The sequence below is a fragment of the Accipiter gentilis genome, chromosome 15 (genome assembly GCF_929443795.1).
Source record: "Accipiter gentilis chromosome 15, bAccGen1.1, whole genome shotgun sequence".
Taxonomy (NCBI): domain Eukaryota; kingdom Metazoa; phylum Chordata; class Aves; order Accipitriformes; family Accipitridae; genus Astur; species Astur gentilis.
In genome coordinates this window covers 23723934-23738325 of record NC_064894.1, presented here as the reverse complement: position 1 = coordinate 23738325, position 14392 = coordinate 23723934, and positions in this window count along the sequence as shown.

The window sequence follows — 14392 nt, the reverse complement described above, 5'->3', positions numbered from 1 at the left end:
CAACACTGCAAAACTCGTGAGAAAATGTTAAGAAAACAGATGAAGAAGAGCATATTGAGGATCAACCTATACAATGGAAAGGATGGTTTTAGAAGGTTATTGGTGCACATTGGATTGAGTTTGACGAATGCTGGCCATTTACAGAGCACTAATGATAGCTAACAGGCAATTTTGTGCATATTTTCAAAAATAAGAACTGAGCATTGAATTATTGTTGCTATTCAGACTGATAAAAGTTTTACCATCTGTTAAACATTCTTAGGTTTCAATTATTTGTCTTCTTCTACCTAGAAATACAAAATTAATTGTAGAGTGGGATATATAAAAAAGGAAAGACTGAGAAAAAGAAGAAGGGTCCCCACGATAGCTTGGCATGCTGAAATCTAATCTTCCAGCACTGAGGTAAGTTACGATGCTGCAGGCTACAGAGAGTGAGGTTCTCCTCTGACAAAAATATCTGTCTTGCTTTGTACCACAGAGTCATCCCAAACAATATGAATTTCCATCCTCATCCTCTTTCTCTCACTTTCATTCTGACCATAAATTTTATCCTGAACCGGAAAGTTTCTCCCTCTGAAGTCAAAACCAGTATGTTCATGCAAAAAAATTTTGATTTCAAACTTTAATTTTCAAATGAAAAATAATTCTTGCCAAAGTCTGCAATCATCTCTATTCAACTGTAGCAGCTGTTAATGACAGCTATGCTGAGGGATTATACACCATGTATCCATAAGGACTGGTGCTTTGTATTTTTCGTTTGTCTTGGATGTATTAGTCTTGTCTTCCTTGGGACTCTTCATAGCTGTATCGCAACTCCACTGGGCACAGAGAGGTAGAAAATGAAGTTCAGACAAGGCTTGTACAGGCTCGCCATTCTACCACTGTGTTTTCTAACCCCAAGGTTACCAGGGTTAGATAGTCAGTGCTGAAAACAATGGCCTAATTGAAAACAATTCCCTAATCTGTAAAGCAGCTTCTGTGAATGCTGTCACAACTAGAGGCTCAAAACTCTGAGTGTAGACACTGACTCTCCCCAGTTTATTTGCTTTGCAGCTGGTATATTCAAGCACTGGCGTGACCTCTTTCTGCCTTTCCCTCTATACATTTTTATTCTTGAGTGTAGAGACGTAAAGGTATTATTATGTATTCCTTTCTGTGGTAACAATACTGATTATGCTTGAGTGTACTACACCAGTTATAATGGCAGAAAAAGTTGTGAACAGATGCTATTTGAAGGTAGCTACTGTTCTGAGGGGAGAAGACAGTTGTGATTAGATGGTCTCATTTCTATGCATGACTCGGCGTCCCTGAAAAGAAACTAATACCAAAGCCTTTCTCTTCTGATGATGGAACCAAATGTCTGAGAACCTACCATTTTTAGTCTCTTGCCAGGAATCACACAGACCAACAATGAGAGAAAAAAAATCAAAATCATATAACATGGTGGATAGTGCTTTATGGAACAGAGAATCAGAGAAATGTGTCTGACAATTTGGTAGGCTCTTTAGAGACTAACAAACTAGGTGAAAATAAAAATGAAAAAGTTCTAACATCTAGATGATTCAAGCATTAAGCAGAAGAAAATTAATTTATCTAGTGTACAAACATTCTCCTCCAGTTATAGGAAGAAAAAAAAAGAAAGAACAAGAGAACAATTTTTTGATAGAGTATCTTAGAAGAAATTCCTAGATATGAGAATCAAATACATCATCCAGATGGGAGTTTCAAGTTCTTCTAGATTATGTTGACTGTTTACATACAGGCATATGTTTAAAAAACCTCATTGTGAAAAATGGCAACAATCCTTGTGTAAACTAGCTGTAAGAGAGTATTCATTATGTTGAACACTCAAATCTAGCATTGCACAGACAAAACCTCTGTTGTGATACCAGCTAACAGGACACAACATGATTCCACAGTGATAAGGCAGATGATAGAATTTGCAGTGTTTAGCATGATGGGCTGCTTTTTCCAATGTGGCAATAGACACAATGTGTACTTGTCTGCGTGGTCATCGAGCAATTGATGACTGAAGTCCAGACCTACAGGCAATGCTCAAAGTATTAATAAGGAAATACAAATAACTGGCCTATTTTATGTCCATACAATATCCTGTCCTTTTTCTGAATCGTGACAGATTTGTGCTGGCATCTAAGCCTGCAGTGCCCAAATGAGTATCAGCTGCAGGTTCTCTTATAGATCTATCAGTAGTAAACTAGGTATAAGAATAGATATAGAAGGGATGCGAATTTCCTTCAGGTTAATGGACACATTGGTAACCATCTAGACTCCATCTGGGGTTCTGAGCCCTGACTTGGGAAATGCAGATCTAAGCCTTGAAATGTCGTGCTGATTGAGGCCTCGGGAAAACTGCATTCATAAGCAGCGGGACCCGTATGCAGTGAGTTGCTTTGTTCTTGAGGCAGGGAGAGGGGGACGGACAGGAGGCAAACTGAATAGCTCTTCTATGACTCAGTATGAGAGGAAAAGGCAATAATAAACAACATCTCAAGAGCATATAACAATCAGTACATTCCAATGCAGAGAATGCATCCTAAACTGCTTTCTTGGGATGAAAGGCAAGGTAAACCTATGGGAGAGGCTTGACATTTCCTCCAAATGAGCTGTGAGAGGGCTGTGGAAGAGATTCCAGGTTCCCAACCTTTACATCCATCCCTTGATCCACGGGTTCCCAAGGACAATTGCTAGAGCCACAGAGAGAGTATGTCGGGATGATGTCTGGGGCATTGCTCAGGAGAAAGGGGTGGCAGGGTGTCATTGGGAGCAATCACGTCCACCTCCCATCAGATCCATTGCCCAGAGTGAAGAGTTTAAGAAGCTGCTTCCTGCAACCTCCCCTTCCCAAGGCTCATTCCTTCAGCACCAGACGCGCGTTCCTCCAGCTCCTCACACAAACAGCTTCCCAAGGCTACTCGTATGGCCAAATAGTCCTGAGGTTGGTGAGCAAATGTAATCGTTCCCTCAATTTCGCTGTCCTCAGCCTCCCTACCCCTGCAGCAGGCCCATGCCTTTCCTCATAATTCTATTGAAAAGGCTCCCAACAAACTCCCCGAGCAAGACGCAGCGAGAGAGCAGGAGCCATGTGTCTCTCTCAGAGAGCAATATAAACACAGACTGTGCAGTAGACTTCAGATTCATAAAAATCCAATTTAGAAAAGGTGATTTAAGGGATTTAGGAATATAGATTGAAACTTATAAAGCTTTTGCTCTACAGCGGAACCCAGCCTCAGACTTCCTGGGGACCCCAAGATAACACATTTCATCAGCCGTCTGCCTAAATTCTGCCTTCCCAAGATGGGGATAAAACTTTTCTTCCTCACTATGATTTCGTGCGGCTAAAATCCGCTGATGACCATGAGGTGCTCAAATAGAGTGATACAGACCCTAAAACCAGAACACAAAATAGTCCCAGACTACCCTTCTGCCAATATTTTCATTTCAGCTGTGAATCCCACACCATTTGCAGTGCTGTTGTGTAAAAGCTTAGCTTCGATTAAGGCGCTTCGTATGAGCAGTCGTGAGCCAGTATGTCTGGTCTTTACTAATCCTTTTTCCTCTTTCCTTACCTTCCTTTTTGCCTGTACCAGAGCTGCGGGGGTTTTAGACCTGAAGCGTAGCGCTGGGCTCAGGAAAAGTAAGCTTTGTTCTCCCCTTTCTGCTGACATTTTGTGTGACCTCAGGGAAATCATTTAACCCGTTTGTTTCCCCCGCACAAAAAGAGAGTGAGGATGTTTTCTTTGTCCCATCCGCCAGCACGATACGGCAAGCTCTCCCAGCTGCCTCCGACTAGATTTGCAGACGGTGGCCCTCGTCTGCATCTTGTTTGGGGCCGTTGAACACCACCATGGCCGTAATGCCGAGGAGGAGCAGTTAACAGATGGTGGCAGTAATGCCAGGCCCCGAGCCGTTCAGAGGAGATCCCCTGGCTTTGAGGTTATGAGGAGAAAGGTGGTGCTTTCCACCCACCTTAATCCTACTTCCATATGGCTTTGGGGAAGGAGTGCAAAGAAAGAGGAAGGCAGCTGCCAGCTAACAGGAATAACAGCAGCCAAACCGGGAAGTGCCGGACATTTGCACCTTCAGAGGCTTTCCTGAAGTCTTTTTTTTTTTTTTTTTTTTTCTCTGAGCCGGTCAGAGGCTTGCTCTGGTTCTGGCTGATTTCTCCCCAGCTTCACAGAGCAACCGGTGCCCTCCCCGCCTCCTCCCAGCCTGCCCCCCACGCTCTTCCATCCCCCTGGGGCGTCCTCCGCCCTGACAAGCTGCCCCTTTCCCACCCCTGAAAAGGGGAACGCTTTTCTGGCTGTTTCTGCTTGTGCTGCCGTGCTGTCTTCCCCATTCCTGTGTTTGTCTTGCCTAACTATAAACCTTGGGCTTGGGGACTGCCCTTGTACTACTGCAGCATTTGACTGCCACCCTGAAAAGCCTTACTTTGTTCGCCCTGTTACTCTAATAGACATGATGATTATTCTTACTATTAATATTTGCAACAAGGTAAGAAGACTAACACGGGGGGGATGGTGGACCTTCCACAGGACTGTTGGACCTGGTTACAAAACAGTTCTCAGAAAAGCAAATTTCTACAATTTCCATGTATACTTTGCTATCAATTACCACTAATATTAGTCAGAAAACAAAGCACTTTAGGTACTACCCTCTGAAAGCTGCTTGAAAGAGAACAATATGTATCTACCTAACATCATTCATAGAGCTAATAAAAGCACAGTGCAGCCCGCAATGAGGTTTTCAATAACTTCTTTGGAAACCAGAGCTGACTTGATTTTCTGCTTCAGAAATACCCAAATGTAGTGGTGATTTGAGGAGTTCAACACTTTACCTTTCACATTTTCTCCTAATCCTATACATCTTCTGCTTCAGTGGTTAAGATCTAGTAAATACCAAGCCATGACTTTGTTAATGAAGTGTAAGAGTAATTTAAAATGTGTACTGCTTTTACCAAGGATGCCTTTCAGAAATCTCATCTACAGTTGACATACATAAACACACATATCAAGTAAAGCAGAATTAAAACCAGAACTTGAGTTGCTCTTATCTCTGTTTAACTGTAGCAAGTTTGTGATAATACTTGTAAAGGTTTGTGTATCATGAACGGATTAGTGAGTCAATGCATAACAGATATATTTGTGTGTAGATGTACTTGGAGGTATAAACAGATTAGGGGTTTGAAGTACAAAATTTAAGGGGAAAACCACTGTGTTTGGAAGAGTTCCTCTGCATCTAATTGAATTGACAATCTATCATCAATTGCTAAAAATAAAATTAAGAAATAACCGGGTCTGAATGCTTCTATTGGTTTACATTTTGTTACCTTTTCCGAAGACTCTGATAACTGCTCAAGTACATCTGTGAGAGTATCACATTTGTACAGCATTTCTGCAGAGCTGGAGACGAATTCCACCCAAGGAAACAAATGACATTGTGAAGTATTTTTATATAAAGAGATTTCCAAGTAACTCAAACCAAAAAGAAAACAAATATAGATATAAAAATAAAACCACCACATATTCTTCATTCCCTTGTCAAACTTGGTCATATCTCTGTGGGGCCACCCATGAAGGTTTGAGGAAGAGAAAGAAGGAGGGTGATTTGCCCCAGTCCTTGTTTTGAGGCATCAGAAGGGAAGCAACTCACTACGTTGTGATACATCCGAAGATGCAGCTTGTCAGAAGCCCACTTCTGAGGCTTGGGGACCTTGTGCTCCGCTAATAATTTACTTGACAACCCCCGTTCTCCCACCCGTGGGCACAGGGCAGCCCACCGGGGCAGTGAGCTGGAGTCGCCCTGCCCAGGGTTTCAGAGCAGTACTGCTAGAAACACCTGAGATGTACGTTTCCTACGGAGGGAGCAAAATGTCCTGTCCCGAGCACTTCCCTGGTCCTAGCAATGAGCTGGATGCCATGGCTTTGTACCACCAGTCTGTATCAACACCCAGGCAAACATAAATAGTGTTTTCTGCCTTGTCTTGGCAGAAAAAGATAAAGGGAACCCATGCTTGCAGAAAGGTGTGATCAGCCTTTCTCCTCTTTTCACCCTTTTGTTGGCCAGGCAGCTAGATGCAATTTGTGTCTCTGAGGAGAAACAGCTAGATAATGCAATCATTTCCCAGTCTCAGGTGCCAAAACCTCCCCTCTGAGACCTTTCAGACAGACTGCCTTCCTCTAATCTGACACAATGCCTGTTCGAGATACAATTATCTGCTTTGAAGTACAACCTGGAGGTACAGAGCAGAGAAAGCTTGCTTTCCTGGGACAAGGAGCAGCACGGTGAGGGCCAGGATAGCTGCGCTTGCTGATGACGAGACCAAAGGACGATGACATTAGGGCTTGCCAACACCGCTGCAGAGCTGAGCGTCTGGGACACGAGTGCCCCACTGGCCAGGTCCACCCAAACCCACCTCAGCTCCTGGCTCCTTCTTCGCCCCCATCAGCCATGCTCCTCTTTCTCCTCAAGCAAGTGCCAAGGCAGGGTAAAGTTTCTGCGTGTCCAGGGTCACTTGTGGACCTGTAGGTCCCAAGAAGAGTGGGGGCAGTAGGAGGAGAAGAAGGGTTTGTGCTGGAAATGGGGTTCTGCCCCCTGAGGGGAGGAGGGCAGGAGTCACCCTGTGCCCTGCCCTCTATAAAGAGGTTATAAATGAGGTTATAAGTGAGGCTTGAGGTATGAGAGGTGAGATATGAAAGCCTTTCAAAAGCTCTATCTGGGGAGTGATGAGCTCATAAAGAAGAAAGAAACTGTCCTTATCCGAATTGTCCAAAGAAACCCACTGACCCCTTGCTCGAAAAGTTTGATAGCACAATAACACGTGTTTATACCTTGAGATACTTTTAGTATCAGTATCGCCGAAGACTCAGATTGTGTTTTCCATAAAGAACGAACTTTGCAGACTGAATGCTCTCAATTTGCCTGCTTAAGCCAGGCACAGCTCCATTTTGAATCTGCCTGAACGTCAGCTTCTGTTTGTCACAATCACAGAAGTTGCAGCCTGTAGAACCGTGTTTCACTTTGCTGCAAATGTGCAGAGCCTGGACAAGGATCTCATAAAGCATGATGCTACCGGTTTTCTTGGGGCACTGAAAATCCAGCTGCATATCCAGCGATAACCGTGGCTTTCCCATCATCTTTAGCTTGAATGTTTCCTGCCCTTACTAGTGTGGAGGTGCTTCATGCTAGCTGCTCACAGTCTTCCAGACCACCCATGCCTACATGTCAATGCTATTGTATGTACAAACTTCGCAATGCTTAAGAATACAAAAAGTTCCCATGATTATAAATGTTTCATAAAATTCATATTTAAAAGAAAACATTTCAGTATGTTTTAGTAATGTGAATGCAATATTAGGCTTATAAGCATTTAAGTTATTCAGATGCTTTATTAGTCCATTTCAGAAATTTTTCTTTGCGCATGAATGAAAAATTTAAATGGAAATGGTTCTGAAAGAAATAGTGCTGAATATAGCCGTAAAAAAAGCAATCTAAAAATCCTGACAGAGGTAAAGAAAAAGAAATGAAAGTGCCCATGATGTATGGGCGTCTAAGAATGAAAGCTAAATTGTTCCTTGCATGTGCTGTATCAAACCAGTTGTTGCTCCAAAGCTCTTTACAGGCTTTATGCCCACACACCGAGTAAGCTGCACATCCTCCCTAGCAGTGCTCAGTAAGGTGCAGAAAGGGGAGCTCTGCACAGGGACTGCCAAGATTAAAGCACCTCAGAGGCTTAAATTCGCACTTTTTCTGTCCTTGCGTTAACTGATAAGGCAATGTCAGCCCACAAAGACAGGCCTGATCCCACAGAGATTTCAGACTCTGATTAACTACCGATAAATCCAAGGGAAAAAAAAGTAGAAATCAATGGTGTAACCAGTCATTGCTCTGCACTGGTAGGTGTAATAGCAAAGGAGGGGTTTAAGGAAGCATACAAAGAAGAATAATAACACATTTTGCGGAACTCCTCATAAGCATGAGAGGCAGTGTGGCAAAAAGGACATAACTGCCACTTTGAAGATTAAAAACTGGAGAATAGAGGCCAGCATCATGAGATAATTTGAGGAAGACACAAGATTTCACCACTTGAATGTATGAGTTTTGAGTAGCATGGTATGCCCAGGAGATGAAAAGGGACTGACTTAAATAAAAAATGAGGAAGTGGGAATGAGAAGCTTTAAGAAAAGAGAACTATAAATTCTGTAAGAATAGCTGCTATAAAAAGGACATTTACATGCTAAGAAGGAAGAAATAAAGGATACAGCTGAAGATTGTCAAAATAGCTCTAAGCCAAATGTGAAATAGTTTCCAGTAATTCAGATCCCTCATGGGCAGGCAGGTCCTGGGCTGTCCCCGGCGAGGGGAGCGCTCTGAGGCTGCCGTGGTATGACGGCGTGTCCTCCAGTATGCTCTCTGTGTTTCACATGCCAGCCAGTGAAAAGGAAACGGATTGTAGGGAAAATCGCCATCTGCTTTTGTCAATAAAAGACCGCATGCATGGCTTGAGCCTAAACAGACTGAAGCCAGCCTTTTATAGCTGCATGGGGGGAAATGGGAGACCTTACTAAAGTGTGAGAAAGCATAATTTAAAAGGAATAAACAAAAATTACTATGACACAACTTCATCTGCTCTCTATAGACTCCAACATCATATCATAGAAAGCATGGGAACTTATAAAGGCAGGGGTTCACATTAAACCTATGATTTTCTCAGCTTCCTAGGACCTAGTTTCAAGAACATTATTACAGATATTGTTTTCTCACACTTTAATGTAATTTGTACTGTACAGGGGAAAAAAGATTGTAAAGTTTCTCTTTCCTATAAATGTGTACAGAAGGCATTTGTATGCCCCATTCCCTGAAAACACTTCACGGTCTTTGGCATATTTATGCTTCCAAGGCACATAAGAGGGCATATTAATATCCGTGTTCCATAAACCATTTAACTGAGGCACAAGGTCGCAGAAATGCAACGTCTTGAAACTGAAGTGAGTATAGGCATGGCTGAGGCAGCACTGAAACCGATATCACACACTGAATCGCAGGGAATCACAGCACGGCTGTGGTGGGAAGGCCTCTCTGGGCATCAGTTGGTCCCAGCCCTCTGCTCAAGCAGGGTCGCCTAGAGCCGCCTGTCCCGGTGGCTCTTGAAGGTCTGCAAGCATGCAGACTCCACAGTCTCTCTTTGGCAACTGAGGGGACGCTGGCCAGCCTATAGTCCACCAGATCCTTCTTCTTGCCCTTCTTCCTTGGTGATAGGAGCGATATTTGCTTCCTTCCAGTCCTCAGGATTCTGGCCTGATCACCACAACCTTGCAGAGATAACCAACAGTATCCTTGCAGTGACATTAGGCAGCTCCCTCAACCTCTGTGGGTACATCCCATCAGATCCCATGGGCTTGTATACATTGAGTTTGTTTAAACGTTCCTTTCAGCAGGGTCCTGCTCCACCAAGGGTGAGTCTTCCTTGCTCCAGATGTTCTCTTTGGTCTCAGAGGCCTGGTGTTCCTGAAGGCTGCCCTTCCCAGCAAAGACCGAGGTGAAGAAGGCATTCAGTAGCTTGGCCTCTTCTGTATCCTTCATCACCAGGGCCACCGCCCCGTTCAGCAGCAGGCCCACATTTTCTCTAGTCTTTCTTCTGCTGCTGATGTACGTGTAGAAGCCCTTCTCATCTCTCACCAGATTCAGCTCCAGGTGGGCTTTGGCTTTCCTAACCCCATCCCTGCACGCTGTGTCTATATTGTTCCCGGGTCATCTGCTTCTGCCTCTTGCGTGCTTCCTTTTTATGTTTGAATTAGTCAGGAGCTTCTTGTTCATCCCTGCAGCCCTCCTGCTGCCTTTGCTTGGGTACAAGGTGTGTTTGGCCGCACAGACACAGAGAGTCCAAGGCAGAAAAATTTTCTTCACCAAGATGTGGAGCCAGTTCATCTGTGCTTATCTCCACGTCTGCTTCCAGTATCCACAAGAGGAACTACAGGTAGTGCCCCAGCCCTGGCCTGCAGGGCAGATGTACCTACAGAGACTTACCCCAGTCACATAGGCAGTCTGCCACAGGGCAGGTCTATGAACACAAATGCCCCCGTCTTAAACTAGTTATTTCACCAATAACCCCTCCTGTCTCTTGCATTACGCATATGTGCCATTCTAAGTCGAACAGCTGAATTTGTAATTGTTAACTCATTTGTTTTAATAACCCTTAATTTATTGGCCTGCAGCCCTTGAGCCTCATAGCTGTGGTTTCTTGCAATATTGACTACAAAAATGACCTCGCAGTTGTCCCAGTTGCTACATATTCAAAAATCAGTGTGTGGCTGCAGGAACATTTATACAGCAGACTTCTTAAGCCACTGTAAAAAAAAAAAAAAAGGCCTTCATTACCCATTTCTTAAGCTAAGATTGGATCAACTCCCTTAATGTGCAGACAGTAATTTCTGTTGCCTATTAAACTTATGGTGGCTCTTGTCCTACATATCCATACTCCTAATGACAATTGGACTCACCGTATAAGTAACGTGGACTCTTCTAGGGGTTTGCAGAACTGAGTATGAACCTAATCCTTTTGCATCAGGTTACTATGAAAAGCAAGGTGCTAAAAGACAAAATACACATAAACACTTTTAATACGAAAATGTTTAGACCTAATATAAGCCAAAATAAAATGGTGGTGGGTATATAATACTGGAATGATATTCTGAATGGACCGACTCATCCCTTCACTGTGCCAATGAAAAGGAAAAAAGGGCGTATCTAATCTGAAGCACCGATGAACCTGTGTCTCTGTTGAGGGGTTCCAACCTGCAGCTAAATCTACAAAAGGACATATGTGCGTTTTGGTCATCCCAACTGAGAATTTAAAACCACCACTCAGTTGCTGAATCCATCAGACTGGACCCAGGGACTGCAGCCTGAAGACGTGATCTGTCGCTCATTTAAAAAATGCCGGGAGAGAGAAGAGGCTAGAGGTGCCCTCAGAGGTGCCCGACCGACGGACCGTGCCCCCCCCCTCGGTCCTCCTGGCTCCAAAGGGCTTCAGGAGCAGCTGCCTTCCCTGGAGAGACACGGAGGTCTCTGCCTGCGTGACGTCCGGAGCGATCGATGCTTACGTGGGCACCGACCTCCCTTGCAGGTGCAGAAGGTCCTGCGACGTGGCAGGGAAGGGGCCACGACGTGCCGCCCTCCTCCCCCCGGTGTAAGCCGGGCAGCCGTGCTGCCTCGCTGGAAGCACAACGGTGCCGCGGCGTACCAGCTCGCTCCGCTCGGTCGGTTCCACTTTGCAAAGGAATGATTATTTGAGGGCTGAAGAACGAGATGAAAAGGGATCACGACTGTGCATTGTAGTCACCGGGTCAGACTGCTAACGCTGGACTCGGGGTGCCAGCCCTTGCTTGCTCCAAGAGCTAGAAACTAGAAAACAGTAGCATCTTCAGTGGAGCGAGGACCCGGGGCAAGCTGTCTCCCACTCCCAGGCAAGCATGCTAAACAATTAGACTGCAGAATCATGCTCGGGTTTTGGAGCAATTACTATGTAATTCTCCGTGCCAAGGAGTTACTCTTAATTCCTTCGCTGAGCAGCTTCAGCAAGAGAAAATGGAAACGTTTGTGCTCCCGCTCCCTCAGCCTAGAACTTCGTGGGAAAAGCAGGGGGAGGTAAATGAAGGGATTCGAATTTTCTGAGGTGGGAGTTAAACCCGCGTTTCCTGAGCCCCACCAGCGAGCCGCTGGATGAAAGAGGACTGCCTTTTAAGCTTTCAAAGGGGCTAAAGCACCTCACCGCAGGAAAGAGGTCTGAGCGCCAGCTCCCGAGTGAGGGGATATACTTCTCCACATCCAGATATCGGGAAGCCAAGTCTCCGAGACAGGCACAAATGCTTTCTATTTCCTATTTCAGATGTATTTCTGTGCAGCTGGGGATTATACGATCACTGATATCAAGTCTTTGCCCTACTAGGACACCAGACAGTACAGGTCACACACATTTCTGCCAAGTTGACTGGGATGCACTACATAGTGTTTATTCCCGACACCTGAAGCAAACAGTCTTCCTGAGCTGAGTATAATAATAATAGTAATAATAATAACAACAACAACAACTTGTACTGGCTTAGCCTTTTGCACCTTGTGGCTACAGTGTATTTGTTCAGGCAGTGAGAATCATAAAACCAGAGCCGGGGTACCAGCCTCTACCTGCCAGCTGAGCAAATTACAGACTTTGGCGCTCGGCTTTCTCCCCGCCGCCCGAGCCCTGCAGCGACCCTAGGCACTTGGCATGGAGGATGTCAAGTCCACAGCCCCAAGCCCTCCTCTTGCTTGATTTAGTCCTAAATCAGTTTCAATTCACAGCAACTAAATATCGGGAATCCAAGTCTCTGAGGCAAGCACAAATGCTTCCCATTTCCTATTTTAGGTGGCTTTCTGTTTAGCTGGGGCCATCAGTTTCATTTCACACCTTGTGACGCTCTTCAGCATAATTGTGCTGGTTCCGCTGCTACTTAAGTCCCATTCCCCCACACCCCTTCTCCCCCACCCTCACCCAATCTAGCTGGAATTCATAAAAGCCAGGCTGGCTTGTTCATCAAAAATGCTGTAGCCACATGACGCAAAGCAGTTGTCATTAAAGCGCACATGGTCTTTCAGAAAAACTTGGTGAGGCATCACCTGCCAATGCCATTCTCAGTAATACCTGGTTATCGGGCATTTTTTACTCCCATCAGTCCTCCCAGCAGAACTGAAGGAGGAGTGTGAAAACGGAAAGGAGCAGAAATTGCAGAGAAGGAGGATTGTGTGAGGCAGTGGTGCTGCTGAAGCAAACGTCATTGGAACTGCAGGTAACTTCATGCCAAATCAGGTTATCACCGGCTTGTCATCGCTGCTACTATCTAGCCACACCAAGAGTTACAGAAGCTGAACCAGCAGGAAACTACCCTTCCCCCCTCCAAAAGGGGAGCGGGGCTGGGGGGAGAAGAGTTTTTTGCTGGTTTAACTCTCTAAAATGGCTTATCAGGAGGCCAGAGGAAAGCCAGGGCATGGACAATGGAGGGAGTGGAGCTGTAGGGCCAGAGCGCAGGAACGAAGGGAGCAAAGCACTGCTGCAGCATTGACTTAGCCCAAGTAAAACTGTTGGGGAACTACAGCCGGAGCAGCATTTATCCTTGGAACTGACAGATGTAAAATATTTACAACTCCCTACTGCAGGGCTACTATCTCCATTTTTTTGTCCATGCACCGCTTAATGCAATGGAGCCCCAGTGCCCTTTCTTTGCTGTCGAAATGTGGGGGTTTTTAAAGCAGAATCAGCATATAGCAGGGAACAATCATTTAGTGGTGTGTTAGCACCTTCCCTGTTGTTGTTTCTTGCTGTGATTGCTCTAAAGGGAGGGGCTTGAGCTTTACTGGAGTGTTTTTGCTTTTGTATGATCTAAGGAATTTTTGGTTGGGTTGGGTTGGGTTTGTTGTCGGGTTTTCTTATTCTTGATTTTAGTTTGTGGTTTGTTTTTGGGGGGCTTGTCTTTTCTTTTTTCTTCCCCCCCCACCCCACCCCCCCAGAAGTAATCAGCTTCATTACTGGAGGCTGGTTATCTAGCTGGTTGACAGATATTTTTTTATTAGATATGAGAAAGACAAACTGTATGATACTTTTAAAATATATAAGCTCTGTTAAGTTTTCAGTTTCCCAGCACACCGGACATTCAAACAGTCTGGATCCTATTTAACAAACAATGTTGAATGTATTCAGTTAATAAAAGCTTGGCAAATATTAGTAAAGGGCTTGTAATGGTTGTGAGTGACACAAAGGTTAAAAGCTTTCGATAGCATTGCACCAAACTGGAGTACAGCTTGAAGAAACTGAAGCGATGTGTCAGTAAGAAATCTCAGCACTGATTCGGACATGATGAAATACTCATTTCTTGGAAACAGGAAAAGATGCAAGTAGTCCACAAATCTGAATTTACTTTTAGAACTTGAAACATTTAACATTATTCAGATCATATTGTCCTGTTCTCTTGTTATCAGAAAGTATATACAGATTAAAACAAGGATGAAATTCCCTCACTGTCCCAGCCTGACAGTTCCTGGGAAAGTAAGATGCTTTTTTTCCTGTGCATATGTTACACTGTTTCTTCATAATGACCAGGACAAGAGGAGAAAGGGCTTTGGGGTAGATTGGCGCATAGGGAACATTGATCTCTCAGTGTAAACTTTGATTATCATTTTTTGTTTTTCTTGCTGTCCTCCCTGCACAGAGGAAAGGTCTCCGTGCACCCCAAGACACAAGGAGGCTTCCCAGTGCCTCCTCAAAGCTCAGATAGCCCAGGGGAGAGCCACAACGGGAACACCAGAAAGCACACGCTGGTTCAGGATTTCTGTAAACACTGGA